This window comes from Passer domesticus, chromosome 12, assembly GCF_036417665.1.
Source record: "Passer domesticus isolate bPasDom1 chromosome 12, bPasDom1.hap1, whole genome shotgun sequence".
Lineage (NCBI taxonomy): Eukaryota > Metazoa > Chordata > Aves > Passeriformes > Passeridae > Passer > Passer domesticus.
The window spans coordinates 20,837,119-20,848,962 of NC_087485.1; the positions used below are offsets into that span (position 1 = coordinate 20,837,119).

Sequence of the window (11,844 nt, forward strand, 5' to 3'; positions counted from 1 at the left end):
CATGCACCAATCACAGATGCACCTGTTGCATTCCACAGCAGCAGATAGTTATTGTTTGCATTTCTTTCCTGAGGCTCCTCAGCTTCTCAGGAGGAAAAAATCCTAGCAAAGGATTTTTCATAAAATATCATAGCTAGAGACCACTACATACAATTGAAATTGAACATTGTAATTACAATTATATAGACAGAAATATTAGGCAACCTTAAATGTTCTAGGACAAATTACACTTTTTGGAAGGTTTGTACAAAGACAACGGTTTAAAATGCTCTATTGAAATATTACTGAGGTTTCTGTGAAAATAATTCCTGTGAAAAGTGCCAATGTTCTGGTAGTTTGGAAGCAGGTTTTTTCGGTTTTTTTTACAGTAGTTCATAAAATTATTCACAGTGATATCAAATAACTTGTGCATTGTTCAGACATCATGGAAGTCTTAATTTATCCCTATTTTTTGCACAATATTACTACATTCAAAGCCTTGCCATGTGAATTACTACTTTTATACCTCTAATCCTTTTTAGCTTATATCCTTGAGGAACTGGATCTCCGTCATGTAATGGGAATTTTCATAGGTGCACCTGAACCACCACTCCCATTAGTCAAGGATCCCAGGGATCAGAAATTTAATGCTGGACAATTTAAATGCAACACATATTCAAATACATTGAAACAAGACAGTACAGGCTGGTGTACTAAAATTTCCCGTGATCAAAAAAAAAAACCAAACAAACAAAAAAAAAACAACAAACAAACAAAAAACCAAACAAAACAAAAAAAACCCACAAAAACAAAAACAAAAAAAACCCCAAAACCAAAAAAGGAAGCACTTCTGATATTTCCTTCAGAATTTGTCTTCAATACAGTTTAGGATTTTTGTATTTTACCCAGATCATTGAAAAAATCATATTATTATTCTGACTTTTACTTAGTTGTGTTTATTATAAGGTTTTCCACTTTTCAAATATATTACAGCTGTTAAGTACAGTACATCTTAATCAGTTGCAAAGGGACCCAACAACAACAGCAGGTGAAAACCTGAGTGAAAAAATAAGTGATGGCAACTCTCTTCCTGTATGAAACTTCGGGGTTTTTTTCCCCAAAATTTTTAGTGCTCAAGCAATGCTTTGTATGCCACTAAACTGGACTGAAGGGCACTGATTCTCATATCAACCACTAAAAAATTGCTGTCAGACTGAGCCATTAAAACCAGTTGCTCATCCATAATTCAATTGATATCGAAAAGAGATTTTGCAAACACACATCTCCATCACACATCTCCATGGTATTTTATGCTGGCAGTAAAAATCACAGACTTGGGAAAAGATGCCAGGGACTGGAGTCTTGTTTCCACTGCCTTCTCCAAGTTTGCCTTTCCATTTTCTTATGTAGCCTAGAAATTATGAACCTTGGCAGTTATAAATGTGAAAATTATAAAAGTCACAGGAGTTGTAAAGTAATTTTTTGTAAGAGTTCACTATTCCCCCTCCTAACATATTAATACCATTTAAAAAAAGAGGAAGGAGAGAGATAAATCAATTTCTATAACTTGAAATGTTATTGTTATTTTTAAGCATGGAATAGCAAAGCACAGCACCAATATAAATTGAAGACTCAAGACAGCAAAGATATTAACATTAGGCTCTAAAATATGCTTTTGAGCATTCTCAGATCTTTAATAAAATCATTAATCTCAGTTCCAAAATGTTAACATATTCCACACAAAGTTCATTGGTGAGATAATTTGCTAACTCTCCTTCTCTTCTTTCTCACTTGGTTATTTGTCACTTCAGTTTTACTGAGAGGAAAAGCAGCACCACCTGAAATCCAGCACAACTGGAATTACTGAAAAAACAGGTCACATGCTGCTCATGCTGTTTTTCAGCCTTTTTATAACCATCTGCTATTGGTACTGTTTTGTGGTCTATTTTCCTCTGGTAACTAGAAATAGTGGCAGCCAGGTTGTTGCTAATTAGAAATGGTGACAATAGGATGGCTTCTTCTTTGTAACACTGGGAAGTCTTTCTGATTTTTGTGATAAATTTTCATTCCCTGGCAGGGTAGGCAGGCCCTGGCACAGGGTGCCCAGAGCAGCTGTGGCTGCCCCTGGATCCCTGGCAGTGCCCAAGGCCAGGTTGGACACTGGGGCTGGGAGCAGCCTGGGACAGTGGAAGGTGTCCCTGCCATGGCAGGGGTGGCACTGGGCGGGCTTTAAGGTCTCTCCCAACCCAAACCAGCCTGTGTTTCTGTGATTCCATTCACACTGAGTTTTCTCTGTACAGTCAATTGAATTCATATTCTCATTAAGTCATTTTCTCTCTCCCCACACCTGTCCCTTTTTTTTAAAATTATTTTAAAAATTTTTTGTTTCTCTTGAAAGCTCTTCAGGATTTTTTTTTAAACTGAGTGTGGCAAAATATAAATCGTAAACATTCCAAAGCCCTGGTTGACTGGTTGTCACCAGCTCAAACAGCTTGGTCCAAAGTCTGCAACGTTACACATTACTACAGAAACTATAATTATATGGTTCAATCAATAGGTTGTTCTGGATCTAACCAGAGTAACCATAAATAACACTTCCCCCCAAATTTTCTACTATTCTGACACCAGAAGGCTTATTTAGATCCTGAAAGTATTTGCAATTTCAGACATTTAATGACATCAGACCTACTTACTATATTTTAGTTGCTGAATGTGGCCAAAATAAATGATAGCTTCAGAAAGAAAAAACATTATTTTCTTGCAGGATTTAATCTGCTGAATCAGAAAATCATTGGGGAGTTTCAGCAGTTCAGAAGGAGATCAGGGGCTGAAGCGAGAACATGGGGATGGCCTCAGGATGGTGGGATACAGACCCCAACCCTCCCAGATCCAGAGTCAGGAGCGAGTTATAGACACAATTTCTGCTTCTTATTATTGTCTCCACTAATTTTTTCCCCATGTAAAGCTTGTTTGGTATTGAACTTCTCTTATACCCTCCACGGGGTTCAATAGTATATGGAAAAAAATTAAATCATTCCACTTGAGTTGACAAGTTCACCTCTTCCCCCACAATTTGTGTCATGGATTTTTTCTGATCTGCAATTCAGTGGCAAAGCCCAGACTGATTTGAGCAGCTTAAGGTCCAGACTAGTTCTGTACCAGCTGGCTCCTTCTTCTGTAAGGTGGCCATAATTGACAATTATCCAGTTAAAAACTAGATTTTCATATCAATTTTGTTTTCTTAGTAAGCACCAGATCCTATATGTATTTTTAATTCCATATAGATATTGTGTCTAAAATTACAGTAATTTAATTTCCATTGATTTCTACTCTATTTAATTAACAGCTTGGAATAGCTCTGGTTATTTTGCTAGGGACTATTCAGATGGACAAATGGCAATACAGTGGATTCTCTCCCTTGACTGCCAGTTGTCACGTGCAGGTTCCAGAGTTTTTTCCCTGCAGTGTGTAGTAGGAAGTGCACATAAACAATCAAATTGGAGTAGGCTGAGAAATCTTGCCATCTGGCAAATAACTCGCCCACAACCAATCCCTGCTGGATTTCACTACATAAAGATACAGAATTCCAAAATAAATAACTCATCCTTTAGAAATAACTATTCCTGGGAAAAGTGCTTCAAAATATTTCTCCTGTAAGTACATTATGAACATTTTGCCCAGAAATCAATATCTGATTATTTATGTACATACACAATCATCTTCCATGCCTCTGGAAATAGAGGTGCTATTTTGGGGGAAGAAAAATATGTCAGCAGGTTTCCTAGAACTAAACAACGACATTGAGAGAGCCCGAGATGTCACAGTGATTCCTGTGACATCTGGCACAGCCAAAGTGCCTCTCAGAGCACAGTGGGGCTGTGTGGGCTGAAGGAATTTGGGGCAAAAGGGAGAGAATTTCTTAAGGTGTACTGAGCACAGCAATGTAACAGCTCCTTCTTGGAGGGGAACAGCAGGGACCTGGTTTAGAACCTTGAAATGATGGCATTAATCAGAGGAAAGACCTCTTCAAGCCAACATGAGGAAATGTCTTTGTACATTGTTTGCATTTATTATGTTAAACACACAATAGTTGTGTTACCTGAAGACATTCCTGGGTTTGGTTTGAACAGACACAGCCAATTCCATTATGAAATCCAAGACCTCCAAAGTGCCAGTGACTTTGCTATTTCCAACCTACACTGATTTGTTTTGATAGAAATCTGTTTACTCTGCCTTGATAATATTCTTTATGGCCACGTTCAGGTTGAAGCCCCTAATTTAAAGTGACATTACATTAAGGTCTAATTCAAACTGGTGCCATTAAAGAGCAGAGCTGGACAGTCTAAAAAAAGCTTATTTGACAGAGGTTTACTGATGGGTGACCCTACCTCAGCTCATTTAGGAGAGAAAATTGATCGAGTTTAAAAACTAAATTGGCTTTCATGGCTCTGTGTGATAGAAACAAAAGAAATTGTGTGGTTATTTCGCAGTGTACTGTGTATACCAGTTGAACCACCCAAACAGAAAAATTTGGAATTTTTTTTATTTTTTGATTCACCTTGCTGGATTTGTGCCATCTTAACCTTTTGTAGTCTCTATCTCTCCCCTTTGGCTGATCATGGTTGTTGCATTTTTTGCCTAAGAAAAAAAATGTTGTCCAAATAATACATATATCATTTTTTCTTCATAATTTTCAATTTATTACCTCTTCCTTAAAAGTGTTTTAAGCTAAGGTAGCATTTTAATTAACAATTATTATCCATCTCAAAGACTTGTATATAATTTAAAAACACATGGAAAATTAATATATTATTTTTAACAGAGATTTCCAATTAAGCATGAAAAAAAATTAATTCATTTAAAATTATTAATGAAAGCTACAGTAACCTAGAAGCTGAAAATTTCCTAAAACTAGAGAAGATCCCTAAATTCTATACTTGTCAGTGTAACCACAAGCTCCCGTAATTTTAAATTTCTATTCTTATGGTTGCCTTTGATTGCTCTTATAGGTTAACCCAAATGGGTAAATTGATATTATGAGGTTTAGAAAAATCAGATCCAAGTGAGGAAGCTGGAATTCTTTGCTGATGCCCTTTTTCAGATTTGGTAAAAGTGTTTGAGTCCGTGTAGAGCACAGATTCTGTGAACAATAATAACTTACACATAAATTAACTATTCTGCCCGTGGTCACACACTCTTCCAAAATTGTGACAGATCCATGATCCTGCTACATCTCCTGACTCCAGACTGCCAAAGACATTTGTGCTTTAGCTAATAAAAACCTCTTCTTTTGGTATTTCCCCATCTGATGTAATTAGAGAAAAATTACTGAAATATAACACAGAAGAAGTAAATCAGATACAAGAGCCACATGAGAGTGTGGAGAGCTCTGATGAAACAGCAGCATGACACGTGGCTGACAAAAGCCTTTGTCACACAGGTTGTGAAGGTGCCTGATCCAAACCTTGATAAACCATCACCTATCAGGTCTTGGGGAACGAAAATTTGAGCTGGGAGCCCCTCTCTCTGCTTTCTTCGTGTGTCCTGACCCCTGGTGAGAGGAATGAGCAATCCCCCTTGTGACACACACAATCTGGGAACAAAGTATCCAGACAGAGTCCTGTCAAAATAATGGCAGCCGTGCAGTCTCTGGAACATTCAACTGCCCTCCAGTGCAGCCAGCAGTGTGGGCATGTTTTAAAACCTTTGAGGAGTATCTTACACATGCCATGTGAGTAGAATCATTACATCCTTTGAAGAAGAGTGCAGGAGAAATTAAAAATTAGACCAGGAGTACAAATAAATAAATAAATAGAGGTGTGTAGTAGAGAGGTTATGCAATAACTATCAGAATGTCTGGTTTTACAGACTAGATGCACCTACCTTTGAGGTTTTTTTGTCAGATTCATTCTTTGATGAATAATGAATCAAGTACAATTACAATCTTCCTTGTAGAGTTCAAAATGTTGCTGATATCTACCTTTTAACTTCTTCACAGTCACAGAGTAAGATTTTAACTGCCAATATCAGACATCTTTTTATTTTATTCACCTGCATCTATCACACATTTTATGACCTCCTTGTTTTCTGTGCCAAGCTAACACAATTTGATGAACCATACTCTAAAAGTGTGAATGTAGACCTTGAACATCTTACATGCTCAGAATATGCAGCACCAAATGCATATTCAAGTATTTTAAATACTAATTTATTCAATAAATTGCCATTAAAAATAATAATTTAAAAATAAAACTCCATGGTAAAGGAAGAGTAAACCTAAACCTGTATCCCAGTTGTCTCTGTCATCTCCCAGGCACTACTTCAGTTCTGTAAATTGCCAAGTAGTTCAATTTGGGTTATAATCTCCAGGCTCAGTATTTTTCTCCAAAACATCACTATTTAAAATAATTATGTTCCTCTGCTCAGTTGTCATCTATGCAGTTTTGTTTATATTAGAAAGAATCATACATAAATTCTCAGATTACTTCTGTTCTCGAAAATTTGTCTCAATCTTTCTCAACAAAAGAACATTTCCATTCAATTTTGAGAATGCTTAAGAAAAATAGCAGGTTCCTGATCCTTCTTTTATGCACCATATCCAAAGTTCTTCAGAAGAAAAATGCAAGTTTAGCAAAAAAGAAAAAAAGTTACTTAAACCACTGTCCTAATAGAGAACTGACACATTCCTGCTCCTCCTTCTACTCTGATTTAGGGGTCTACTAAGTAGTTTCTTTAATATATTCTCACTCCTGTCTCCCAGCCTCAGTTCTGCAGGGCTTTTTTTTTCCCAATTCTTAAATACTTTACTCCAGAGGTGCTGCCACTGTTGCTGATGGGCCCAGCCTTAGCCAGGGGTGGCTCTGTCCAGGAGCTGACTGGAATTTGCTCTGTCAGATGAGGGAAAAGCTTATTGACACTTGTCTCAAAAGCCACACCTGTATCCCCCCTGCCCTGCATTTAGCACCCCCTCCGCCCCCCCCAAAACAACCTTGCCACACCAACCCAATATAGCACTTGCGATTAATTTGATAGCTTAATTTTTCACATTACTGAGAAAAAAATGCTTCATAGCCACCACAACTCTGAACTTCCTCCATTTATTTCCTAGATCAACAGCAAAATCTGTTGCAGAAAGCTTCCAGAACATTGCTGCTGGGTCTTTGAACATGCCTGAGGAGGAGTGGCAATGCCATGAGTGCTGGCTACTGGAGACATCTTTCTGGGGGGAAGGTTGCTTCCTCCTCCAAGTTGAACACCTTCCAAAATACGTCATCCTGTACATAATGTAATTTGATTTCTGACACTTCTGAAATATTTGGTCATGGATGCCTTTAGGTGGTTCTGTTGTTCTTCTGGAAGACACCTGTCTGGAAGACACTTATCATTGCTCTGTGAACAGATAATGAGACATCTGAAATGGACACTAATTTTTCTGTTGTATCTTATTCAGTTGGAAAATATTTAAAATATCCCATTATTTTTAAATGGACATTTCTTTCACCAAAGGGGAAGTGTTCTTACAGAGATCACTGGACAATATGAATGCCCTTCTTCAGTAAACTACAAAACCTACAAAGCTACCTGTAACTTGTAAGCAAGAGGAATTTCGTCTCCCAGCTTGGTGACCTATTGAACATCAAAGTTAGTGTTTATCCATATGTGGCACAATGCTGAAGTCTTTTGGGAAAAACTAATGGTGTGATTAAAGCATTTAATAGCACATATGATGTGGAGAAGGGCTTTGTGAAAGAATTGTTAAAGTATTACCCTTAAGGATGTCTGTAGTGCCCAGAAATGGAAGCTCAAGAACTTTCTGAACACAGCTTTTTTTCCTCAAAGGGACTTCTTGGGGATACATGAAGAAGCCATCTAAATAATTAAATCTAATTACTGTATTTCAAACAACAAACTTCAAAAACGAGTTATCTCTATTGAGCTATTTTTGGCTGTAGCTAGATATATCTTCTAAAAGGACGGGTCCATTCTAAGTGTCCAATGAGTAGACAAATTGCTTAAATCCAGCCTTGTTAATAATGTAAGCAACCATGTCCCAAACAGACTGGTGAGTAGCAGTAAAGTAAGGAAAGACTCTCAGGCAAAGAATTCCTCCGGTATTTATTGCTCTGTGGGGATTCTCACACACCTCTCTTTTGTGCAGGGGTTCCTTTTTGATCAGGATGAGGCTACAGGTGCCAAATTCCAGTCTCAGTTCAGCAGATGCAGCTCTCTCTAGCTTTAGTTATTCCCCAGTTGGTCTGGTGATGACAAAATACCATGATCAACACTTCCTGAATCCCAAAGGACTGGCAACAGATGAATTTGCAGCAAATATAAATTCATAATTAATGCTCTCCAAATTCCCCAATTAATGCAGACCAGCGAACCATTGCAGTGTTAAGTATCTTAACTTTCCATACTCAGTTTGTCCTTTGATAATCTGAGAGGAGTTTATTTCAAACAAGGGATGTGATTAACTAATGTTGCAAAGAATATTGGGATTATCAGCAGTCCTGAGGAAAGCAGTTCAATCAGTATTCAGTTTACGACTTTATTTCCTGATCATTTATTCCAACAGCAAAGACTGGACCATGTTGCAACATATGCAGTTGATTCTCAGGACATGTTTTCCTTTTGCACCATTGTCTTCTTGTTTAGCTGCTAGCACACAGCAGAGGAATAAACAGCACAGAGAAAAAAATATTATATCCCTAATAAAATAGAGAATCCTAAGATAGGCTTTGCCTTCAGCCAAAGGCTGGGCATCCTTATTGTGTGCAGAAATAAATTAACAGGGGAGAAAATATATTTATATCTGTGCAAACACTTGATTAAACTTCACATCCATTACTGCATTATTCACACTAGAAATACCTTAGCCTTAATTCTGAGTATATTGGGACTAAGTGGGTCTTCTGGCTGTAAATTAGTGTTAAAAGACAACATGTTGGAAACTTGCAGAGCAGAACGGTACAAAATATACTATTTTTGATGTGCTGCATACCTGTGCTACGACAACATATTCATCTGCTGAGACAAGAGAGCTGACTTTCAGAAAACAGCAATGAGCATCACTGCCAGTTAAGCCTGACCTTTGAAAGAAGTACCTGGCCTTTAATCTTCAAGACTATATTTTGAAAGGCAATTAAAGGAAAAAATATGGAAAGAGTGACACTAACACGACAGCTGTTGAGGAGGACATAAATAATCATTTGCCTTTGACAGCAGAAATCTAGAGTTTAATATTTGAAAACTTATTAACAATGAGAGGTAAAAGATCTGTCTGTGTGCTCTGCATCAACTGGGATATCAGAAACAGCTTTTAAAAGAACTTAATTTGAAAGAGATGCATTTAACTATCGGATGGCACAACAGTAGCATTCCTAATTCACTGGATTTGGGACATGAAATGACATGACTGTTTAAAAAAAATTTACTCATTTTGAATTAAATAATAGAGAATAGTTAGGTTAAAACTCAGGCAATGGAGAAAACAGTGTTTGAAAGCAAAGTCCTCCAGGAAAGAGCACTGGCAGAGTCTTTTCTAAAGTAGCACTCCAGAACTTTCACTACCTCCCTACAGACTACACAACAACTTAAAGCACAACTGGCTGATTGTGCTGAAATTGTCCATTTTGTTGAAGAGAATACTATTTCATCTGCCTGTTAGAAAGAAGGTAAACACTTCTGTGTAACAGTCTACAGGCAAATCTCTACAGGCAAATTCCACCAGTTGGCAGAAATAAGCTGGGGAACATAAGACTCATCCCATGCAGATAATCACACAATCCCACAATAGTTTGGGCTGGGAGGAATTTTAAAGGTTATTTCATTTCATCCCCTGCCCTGGGCAGGGAACACCTTTCCCTGGGAAGCAGTCCCAGGCTGCTCCAAGCTCCAATGTCCAACCTAGGCTTGGGCACTGCCAGGGATCCAGGGGCAGCCACAGCTGCTCTGGGCACCCTGTGCCAGGGCCTGCCCACTCTCCCAGGGAACAATTCCTTATTCCCAATATCCCATCCATCCCTGCCCTCTGGCAGTGGGAAAATGCTGAATTAGATCTCATCCTAAAGTCTCATTTAAGAAGATTGCCTCATTTCACTAAAGACATCAGAACAGAAGCAAAGATGAAAGGTAATAATCTCTTTTCCCTCTTGCTCCCCTCTCTGCACTTGGAAAGAAACCAAACATTCCTTTATTGATTTAACCCTTCTGTAGCTGTATTTCTAAGATATTGGTAACAAAGACCAAAGCTTTAAGTTGGCATGACTCAATCATCTTCTGTGAGATATACTGAGCTGAACGTCTGCCAGATCAGTTGTTGCTGTCATACCCTGCTCTGCAGTTTTGTACTTCTAGTCAGTATTCAACAACAACAGGAGATCCTTGAATTTTCTCATTGGATGGTCTGGGTGGAAGCATAAAATGAATGCAACAGGAAGTGTTTCAAGTGTTCTTGAAAGCAACAGGAATATACACTACAACACATAAAGGTTTCTGTCAGCAAATCAAAAGAGTTTAGCGAATGGACTCACCCATTTCCAGCAGCAGGTCTGCAGTGCACAGAGATGCTCAGTAAAACCTTATCCCTTATTCCTGGAGGAAATAAAAAAGGCTTTGAAGACACCAGCACAGCACATGTCTAGATCTTCTGACCTCAATTTGGCCAAGATCTAAAAGGGAACAAGTGGTGCTGGACAGAAGGCAGCTGGGTTTGGAGACTGACAGATGTTTCATGGTGTGACTGAAGCAGTTTGGCAGAGGAGCACAACTCACCCCACAGTGAAGTGCTCCATCATTGACATTTTCAGAAGTGCTATCTACTTTCAGCAGCTCCAAGAAATCTCCTGGAAAATAACAAAAAGAGCCTTACATTTGTTTAGTTTCTCAGCCATCTTCCCCCAAACTGTACACATAAGAATACTGAGGTAGAAAGTGCTTTTATATTGATTGTTTTTTCCTCTTTATATTTAACAGCTGGAGTGTTAAAACAGAATTCTGAGTAAATTAAAGCAATAACAAAATTACACAGGGCAGCTGTTTCAGCTATTTCCACAGAGCAATGCTCTTTAGAAGAGCTAATGAATCTAATGGAATCTAACAGACACTGCCAAAGCAGCAATGAGTGATTTAAAATGTAGGGGAAGGTCTCATACAAACAGCATCACTAAGCACTAAAGGAAGTAACACAGAACTCTTGGGGCTTTTCACTTCTAACAAAAAATCAAATAGATCTCTGTTCATTTATTACAGTGGTGCCCACAAGCTCTCTCCAGCACAGGACCTGTCAGAATTTCTATTATCCTTCTCATTACTGAAGTGTTTGTAACTTGCCTAATTACAAATGTGCTCAAGGCTGCAGCTTGCTTTCACTTACTGCCTGGTTAATCCCCATTTCCCTTTCATTTAAATTTTGAAATTATATTTTTGTTTATTCTATGCAAAAGAGTAAAGATGAGAAATATGTTCAACTACTGATTTTTTTTATTTTTCTGTAAATGTTGCCAGTAAAAGCTGACATGTGGGAAGTGTTTCACTGTTAATCATTCAAATGGGGCAAATTTGGTTTCTGTGCTGAGGGAGGAGGTGCTGCCCCTCCTCAGCCAGCAATTTGGGCAGTAACCTGGGGTGTGCTCTTATGGAGGCTGAATGTTTGTTTTATAGCACTGCTGGATTATTTTCATTCCTTCCAGGGATCATGGGTGCAGGGAGCCCTCTGTCAGGATGGATTTGAGAGGGACCAAACTTCCCAATGCTGTAGGAAAGCCCCTTTCCTAAGGGGGCAGAGCCAGCACAGCCATACCCTGGGCAGTAGTGGTTTCACAATAAAATAAACCCCATCAGGCTCTTGATGAGACTCTCAAGATT

General features: G+C 38.4%; 2 long non-coding RNA genes across 2 annotated transcripts; one reads left to right on the plus strand and one right to left on the minus strand.

Moving 5' to 3' along the window:
• Positions 1 to 3,826: 3,826 nt before the first annotated feature.
• LOC135279688 (uncharacterized) lies at positions 3,827 to 7,557 on the plus strand. The gene is made up of 3 exons (XR_010346912.1): positions 3,827 to 3,903; positions 5,420 to 5,710; positions 7,088 to 7,557. It is a non-coding gene; the product is annotated as an uncharacterized LOC135279688 (long non-coding RNA).
• Positions 7,558 to 7,818: 261 nt separating this feature from the next.
• Positions 7,819 to 11,844, minus strand: LOC135279740 (uncharacterized). The gene is made up of 3 exons (XR_010346928.1): positions 10,753 to 11,844; positions 10,512 to 10,572; positions 7,819 to 8,234 (listed from the first exon to the last, which is right to left on the minus strand). It is a non-coding gene; the product is annotated as an uncharacterized LOC135279740 (long non-coding RNA).